Genomic DNA, 8,401 nt, shown 5'->3' on the forward strand with positions numbered 1-8,401 from the left:
TCTTCTACTCGAGGTACGGTAAATCTCTTTTTGATAGTGATATGGTTTAGTGCACGATAGTCCACGCACATGCGGTATGTACCATCTTTCTTTTGCACTAAAAGGACTAGAGAGCAAAAGGGAGAGGAGTTAGGCCTCACCATTCCTTTGTCTACCAATTCTTGTACTTGCCTCATGATCTCATCTTGTTGAGCTTGCGAAACTCGATAGGGAGGTTTGTTAGGCGGTGAGCTTCCTGATAGGAGCTCAATTCGATGGTCATCATCCCCTCATTTTGGAGGTAAGTCCATAGGGATACATCGATGAACACATCTTGGAATCCTTTTAGAAAGTTAGAAAAGTCTAACTCTTCTTGATTCCTACCATTCACCTTTGATGAAACATTAGAACCTTTTAGGAATTCTTTGACAAAAATCATGTACGCAAAAACTAAGCTTTTCATTGATTTATCAAGGGCGAGAGGATTTACAAGTGGTATAGTACGAACAGACTCATTAGCATCTATATACATATTATTTCCCCTTTAGGTGAAGTAGATTCTCCTTTCAGGGAACTTCATGCTGGCAGTCACGCGGTTGAACCATGGTACCCCTAGGATAGTATCCTCATGTTGGAGACGAGAGATAAATAAGTCTTTTTGTCGATATAGCTTTGGACATGAAGCCTCAACTTCCCAATCAAGGGAGTAATGGAGGCTTGCTGTCCCTTGAAAGTGGCATCGGCATTTACATCATCTCCCATCTCAAAATCTTGAATGCCCAACTTGGTGGCCAGCTCCATTGATATGAAGTTGAGAGTAGAACCAGGGTCAAACAAGATGAAGGCATCATGCTTCCATACCTTTCCCCAAGCATAGGAGAGAGGTGATCCTTTGCAATGAGTATCCTCGTTTGGAGCTTCAATAGTGGAAGCTCTAGGAGTCTCATTGCGAGAATTTCTTTTGGGGCAAGAACGATAGCCATGTCCTTGCTCCCGACACTTCAAAAATTTGTGATCCTTGCGAAAGTTTTCAAGCTCTTCAGGAGAGAGTTTAACTTTACCTTTGTAAACTCCTTTCTCCTTGGACCGATTGTTGTTGTTGTTGTTGGAATGGCCGTGGGAAAAATTTTGGGCATTACTTTTTCCCTTTGCATCACTTTTATATTTATTTTCCATGGGTTTGACATTCCATCTAACCCCTTGTTGGAAATTGATGCGTGAAGCAACCATGGTATGGTGGATTACTTCGCTGATAGAGTCAGGGCGTTAAGAGTTGACATACTCGGCCATCTCTTCAGGTAATCCCACACAGAATTGTTGTTTTTGCTCAGAAAAATCTATCTTTTGAAAGACAGTAGCCTTGCGATGTAAATCTCAAAACTTGTCCACATATGCGGATAGACACATGAGAGAGAAGCCTTAAACTCCACCATTTGGTGAGCACTTTGTCCTTTGCATCTCTTGCAATGAATTGCTTCATGATGGAAACTCGTAGAGTTTTCCATGTCTTTGGGGCTTTGCCATTGCCACGAAGGCTAGCCCACCATTGACGGGCCAATTTTTGGAAGTGCATAGCTACATGGTGTAGCTTGGAGGACTCCATAAAGCCCTCGTCTCCAAAGGCCGCATCAAATTGTTGGATGAAGGCCAATACTTTGTCGGTAGCACCAAAGGTGCCATCATAGGTGAGAAAAGAGATACTCTTTCCTCCCTCTTTGAACTTCTTGAGCTTTTGTGACCTTCCCCATGCAGGGTAAGATTTGCAATGTCCTCCCCTCTTATATTCTCTAAGAGAATAGCCATAGCTTTCATCAGTAGAGGAGGAAAGTGAAGAAGAAGGAGAAGAGGGTGAACTCTTTCTTGCCCTTTTCTTCCTTGGTTTCCTCTCTTCCCTTTTGGAGTGACGAGGAGAAGGACTATGGGTTAACCGTTTCCTCTTGGGAGGAGTTGCCAATCTTTTAGTTTGCCTTCTTTGTGGAGCCACACCTTCCGAGGAATTTAGGGATTCATTGATTTCTTGATCTTTGGATTCCTCCTCTCGTATGGGAGAGAGTCTTCTTTTGGGGGTCTCTTCAAGAGGCCTCATAAGATCTCTCTCTCCTCTTGGAGAAGGAAACCCCATAAGCAGTAGCTTCGGCTTGCAAAGTGGGGTTGCCCATAGCTTGTTACAACCTAGTGACAAGATAATTAACAAACATGGGGGCATCATCATTGGCACCTTCATGTGCAAAATCAAAGTCATCAATGTTCATTCTACTCTCTTGGTTATTGTCAGCCATGTTAGTTAAACTTATATGTTTACTTAGTGTATGCTTTGGCAATTCAAAACCTTAGTTGCTACTCCTCATAGCCTTTGAAAATACGCACTTAAGTACCTACGCCCACGAGTCAAATTGGTTAATTATATAGAGTAGTGGAGTGAGTCTAACATAGCAAAGTTGCCGAGGGTTAGATCCTTTCGGACTTCTTATGGATCAATAATGGTAAATCCGTAGGCAAGTCTAAATAGACTCTATTATTAAGACCAATGAGGTGTGCACCATACATAGTGGGCTCAACAAAACCGATAGTAGATCCCAGACCCACTTACCCTAATATAATGAACAAAAACAACCATTAATAGGCTACTTAAGGACCTCTCTCATTAAGCAAGAAAAGAGAAACCAAATGCTTTGATACCAATGTAATGGAAATGGCCTATGAACTTTGAGAGTAGTGAAATTAGGAGATTAGGTGAAGCACTTTTGAGAGATTACTTCGTGCGCATAGCAGGTGAACTTAATTGATGGTAGAAACATAAACATGGTACTTAGTTAACTTGGCATAAACAATACTTTTGCAAGAGAGAGATATTTAGAGAACATGACAATAGTTGAGGACCGGATTCATAAGGAGCCGTTCCCCTCTCCAATAGGAATTTGTATTATAGTTTCTCCCATCAAGAGAGACTTGGTACAATACAATCTTTGTGTTCCTTGTGACCTACGTGATGCAATGAAGATGGAAAGCTTCATGCATCACAAGCATAACATAAACTTGTAGAAATAATTAACTATCCCAAGCCTCAATCCCATGGCCTCAAACACCTGCAAAGGTGGAGAGAGCTAGCGGGGAATGAGGGTAGGGAAGAGGAAGAAGAAACATTCCATAGGAGAAAGAAATAGTTCCTCACTTATCATTACTCTTCTTGCTAGCATAGTAATGGAGATGGAGAAGATGGCAAGCTTAAGCCAAGAGTGTTGATGTAGGCTCTCACTTCTCACAAGCTTGGAGAAGGAGGTGGTGTTCCTCAACTTTCAGCAGGTGAGAATTCCCTTGCAAATGAGTGTGTGTGTGTGGAGTATATCCCCCTAGCACCCCCCTTGCTTGCTTTGGGCGAGTGGTGACTTTTCTACATGCTGAAAGCTCATTGGACCCCTCTCCCCCTAGCCAATCACATGCAGCGTGCCGTCAAGTACATGGGTAGTCTTCTGACAAGTGTCCTCCTTACCCCTTAGAGAGAGAGAGAGCTTGAAAATATCTAAATATTTGCTGGATGGAAGTAGAAGCTCATTGGACCCCTCTTTAGCCCAACAAATAGAATTCAAGCACACCATGTGGTTAAGCTTAGTGAGAGTTGGACATGCCTCCCAAGTGCCCTTTTAGGAAAGGGGTGCCCCTTGGATGAGTGGAAGGTTAGGTCAAAGATTCCACTAACTTTGGGACTTTTATGCATACGAAGCTTCTCAAGCAACTTCCTCATTAAGTGTGTAGGGTATCTTTTTGACTCAAGCATCTTACGCCCCATGCATAGGAAGCTTCTCAAGCAACTTCCTCATTAAGTGTGTAGGGTCTCTTTTTGACTCAAGCATCTTACCCCCCATGCATAGGAAGCTTCTCAAGCAATTTCCTCATTAAATATGACAAGTACCTCAAGTACCTTAGTCATCAAGAATGACAAGCACCTTAGGTGGAGTTCCCACCTCAAGCTCAGCCCTAGCTTGCCTAAGGTCAAAGGAAAGTTTAGGTCGGGTTCCCACCTCAAGCACAACGCTAGCTTGCTTAAGGTCAAAGACAAGTTCAGGTTGGGTTTCCACCTCAAGATCAGCCCTAGCTTGCTTAAGGTCAAAGGACTTTTAACACTAACCATTGGAGGTCTTTAATGAAGCTAACCCTAAGGTCTTTTAAGCTCCATTAGTTAACCTTGCTCTTTAACATACCATCTCTCATTTGGGCCCCTTTACTAGTGGCCCCGTGTTGAGATAGATCCGTAAGCACATGTCTATATTCTAACCCTTGTTCCTGTTTATTATCTCACATTAAATGATCAATTTAATATGATAAAATCATTTGGGTTGGTTAGATATTAGATATTTAATGACAGTATATTTGCAGCAGTGTCTGCAATAGCGCCGCTTATCAATTGCTACGTTTAGAACAAAATTCTATTTTTAATTTGATGCTATTTTAAGTAAAAATAATGCGCATGACCAGCGTGTCTTGTGTTTTAGCAACGACTACAACAATGCTTTTATAATTTGCTACCCACCTTTGCACAACCTTTGATGCCTACCATTGCTATCTATGAGGCCTACCAACGCCGTCTTTGAGGGCTGCATGATTTTCCATACTATTACGTCAGTCGTGTGATAACTTCTTTGTTTTTGCATGGTCGATGAGTCTTTGACTTATCTAGGAGATGTATAGTTGCAAAGATGGTAAGTATAGACAATAGTGATCAACGAAAAGCTCCTCTTAAAATAGCGACCAAAGAAGAAAAGGTAGACAATGCTAGCATGGGCTCCTATCTATGTGTATTAGTGTTTGTCCTTCTTTTGTTAACCAAAAGAAATTCTTACAATAGCAATCATCTATAATAGAGCATGGGCTTCTAAATATGTTTAGCGCTTGTCCTTTGTTTGCAAAGAGCCATATTTAGCACTCGTCAATACTCACCCTATCTTTAGAAGAGAACAATAATTAGTACGTATATTTTTTTACTTTTTTCAGGCTTCCATAGTATTGCAAGATTTCCCTATCTATAACATGTAACAATATATAGTACTCGTCATGTTTATTCAAGATGACACAAAATTCAAGCAGTGATGGTCTAGACGAGGCTACAGAGTATCAAGATTGAGGTGCAAACGTTCTTGGCCTTCATGGTCACTAGGCTCTACCGTACAACTACCTTGACCTCGCATGGGTGCATTAAACTGTGTAGAAGAATGCATGCCTTCAATTTAAGTCAATAGAAAGCGCTTGTTTCTACAAGCACAAACAAACGTTGACCCGTCAAGATCTATGCGTGGTCAAATTTGTATGTTTGAACATCTACGTATGAAGATTAAATTAGTTGTTGTGATTTTTTTCTACCTTAATGATATCAAAGTCACACCATTGGATGCAATTTACAAGCATGCATGCTACTAATTTCGTTGCAATTTGTCATAAAATACTTTATGTAATTTTACGATGAGTTTATGATGGTATGCTAGCGTGTGTGATGGTCTTCATGTGAATCATCGATGTAGAGATGACAAGATTTACCAAGCCATTATCTACCAGCTAGTCATTGTCATTGAGGTTTTATAGATTTTGTATTTTGTCCACCAATGTGGATGATATGACTGCAAAATCATAAATCATAATTATGAAGCCATAAACACATTACAATGTGCATGACTTGTAATTGTAGATACCCCGAGGAAGAAATGCAAGCGACAGTAGGGGGAAGGAGTGCATCATCCAGATCCAAAGAAAAGTACTAATCAAGACCCCCCAAAACCTGCGCACATTAGAAACTTTAAGTTCCATGTGCTTTTTGTGCTATTTACTTATTTTGAATATATGATATATTTCTTGTTTCATGGTGTTAATCTTCACTACAATTTATTGGGTGTGGTTTTTTGGGCGATGTTACGAGACTGGGCGCCCTCCTGTTGTAGTAGTTAGCTGCAAGTGGGATAGGTGGCATACTAATTAATTATGTGTTGTCTATTTATTTTCTAATTGAGTTGATGATATGATTTTGTAGAGTGGAATGCGAGGAGTTGATGACGAGGCATCGACAATTACTCTTGGCCATTTTATATTCGCACAGTATTTTAGAATTTCATTTCAATAAGCCACTATGGCTCTGTAAATAATTGTAGTGGGAATTCCCCTTATGGGTCATGCAAGAACTAATGAGCTTCACTCATGTACAAAAGTGAAGTGGTTGTAAAAAGAGGAGCCTCAATTTTTGGCACCTTAAAAACCATTACGGGAACTTCATTTGACACTATGCCTGACACTTATGCACATGATGATGACTTCAAAATGACATGGTTGAATATGCTTGATAATTCTGTGCACACATTTCTCGAATACACTATTCAAGAAAACTTCCTTTATTTCAAACAAAAATTGTGTGTGACTAAATCTTTTCGTACATTAATTATTGAAGAATTGCACAAACCACCCTATGCTGGACATAGAGGGTTTGCTGCAACTTTTTAAAATTTATGTCGTGATTTCTATTGGCCTACTATGAGAATTGATGTTAAGCAGTATGTTTCCACTTGTTTGATTTGTCAAAAATTCAAAGCAGCTACAGATAAGAAATTAGGACTTTTACACCCTCTCCCCATTCTTGAAAGACCTTGGGAACACATTTCAATGGATTTTGTTACTGGTTTTCCACTCACAGTGCACAAGCATGACATGATTTGGACTATTATTGACCGTTTTTCTAAACAAGCGTATTTTATTCCTTGTAAGAAAACACTCACAACACATCAAGCGCACTTTTGTTTCTTAAGATTGTTTTCCCACATCATGGTTTGCCTAAAGTCATTATTTCTGATCGAGATTTAAAATTTTGTAGTGCTTTTTGGACTACTGTGTTTGACTTCTGCATTTCCTCCTGAATCTAATGGTCAAATTGAAGTCACCAATTGCACGATCATTCATTTGCTAAAGGCTTATGTTTCTTCTCAACCTAAGAAGTGGGATGATTACCTGCATATTCTGTAATTTGCATATAACAACACCACTCACACTGCCACGGGTAAATCTCCATTTGAAGTTGTATATGGTCACTCTCTTCCTACCCCTGCTTCACGTCTTTCAAATGTTGTCCCTACTGCTGATGATTTTGCTACTAACTTTCATGATTTTTATGCAAGTGTGCACTCTTCCATTAAACGCTCACAAGAACTTTACACCAAGCATGCTAACAAGCACCGTAATGCACACCAATTCAACAAAGGTGATCATGTTTTACTTCACATTGAAAAAACAAGGATCAAAAGTGTTGATACCAATGTCTTTGCTAAGCTTGCTCCTCCTTTTTATGGACCTTTTAAAATTTCAGTTGTCATTAATGATTTTTATTTCCGTTTAGAGTTACCTGCACATTGGCACATTCACAATGCATTTCACATTAGTCTTTTACGCCCATTTAGAGGACCCCTACCTACACAACACATTTATGAAGACCCACCTTCACTTGTAGACCAAGAAGAAAAAATCATGCCTGACACAATAGTTGATCATGAGACCACCACTACACGCATTGTCATGGTTTATAATCGTTACCTTCTGACTTTCAAGGGCCACCCTAGAGAGGATGCCAAATGGATGCCTGAAAAGTTTTTTTTTAACTTCCCCAACCTTCTCCACAGTTTCCATCACTCACGGTCCAATTGATTTCTCTATTGAGTAACTGAGGACAGTTGCTATCCCTGGTGGGAGGGATGTTACAAGACTGGGCGCCCTCCTGTTGTAGTGGTTAGCTGCAATTGAGATGGCTGGCGTAATAATTAATTATGTGATATCTATTTATTTTCTAATTGAGCTGATGATATGATTTTGTAGAGTGGAATGCGGGGAGTTGATGATGAGGCGTCGGCAATTAGTCTTGGCCATTTTATATTCGCACAGTATTTTAGAATTTCATTTCAATAAGCCACTTTGGCTCTGTAAATAATTGTAGTGAGAACTCCCCTTATGGGTCATGCAAGAACTAATGAGCTTCACTCATGTACAAAAGTGAAGTGGTTGCAAAAAGAGGGCCCTCAATTTTTGGCACCTTCAACTCAAAAATAATATATCAAATACCAACTCTAGAAGCGAGGTGCCGTGGAGTTTGGGGCTAGATTTAGGCCTTTCTCTTGCAGATTATCTTCTCTACTCTCTTATGCTATGTTCTATTTGTTTTGTACTCTCTAATCAAGTCTCCATCTCTTACAAATCTCTTACACACTCTTACAAGTTTGTCTATGTCAATTCTATGTTTTGTGTGTGTGTGTGTGTGTGTGTGTGTGTGTGCGTGCTTGGAAATTGGGAAAAGAGTTGGACAGGTTTATGGTGATGTTTGTAAGCATGTGTTGAATAGATTAAGCAACCTATCTCTCCATCTCCTCTCCCAACAGACACTATGTAAAAATACAAGTGATTG

Source organism: Adiantum capillus-veneris, chromosome 19 (assembly GCF_014529385.1).
Source record: "Adiantum capillus-veneris isolate H3 chromosome 19, ASM1452938v2, whole genome shotgun sequence".
NCBI lineage: Eukaryota > Viridiplantae > Streptophyta > Polypodiopsida > Polypodiales > Pteridaceae > Adiantum > Adiantum capillus-veneris.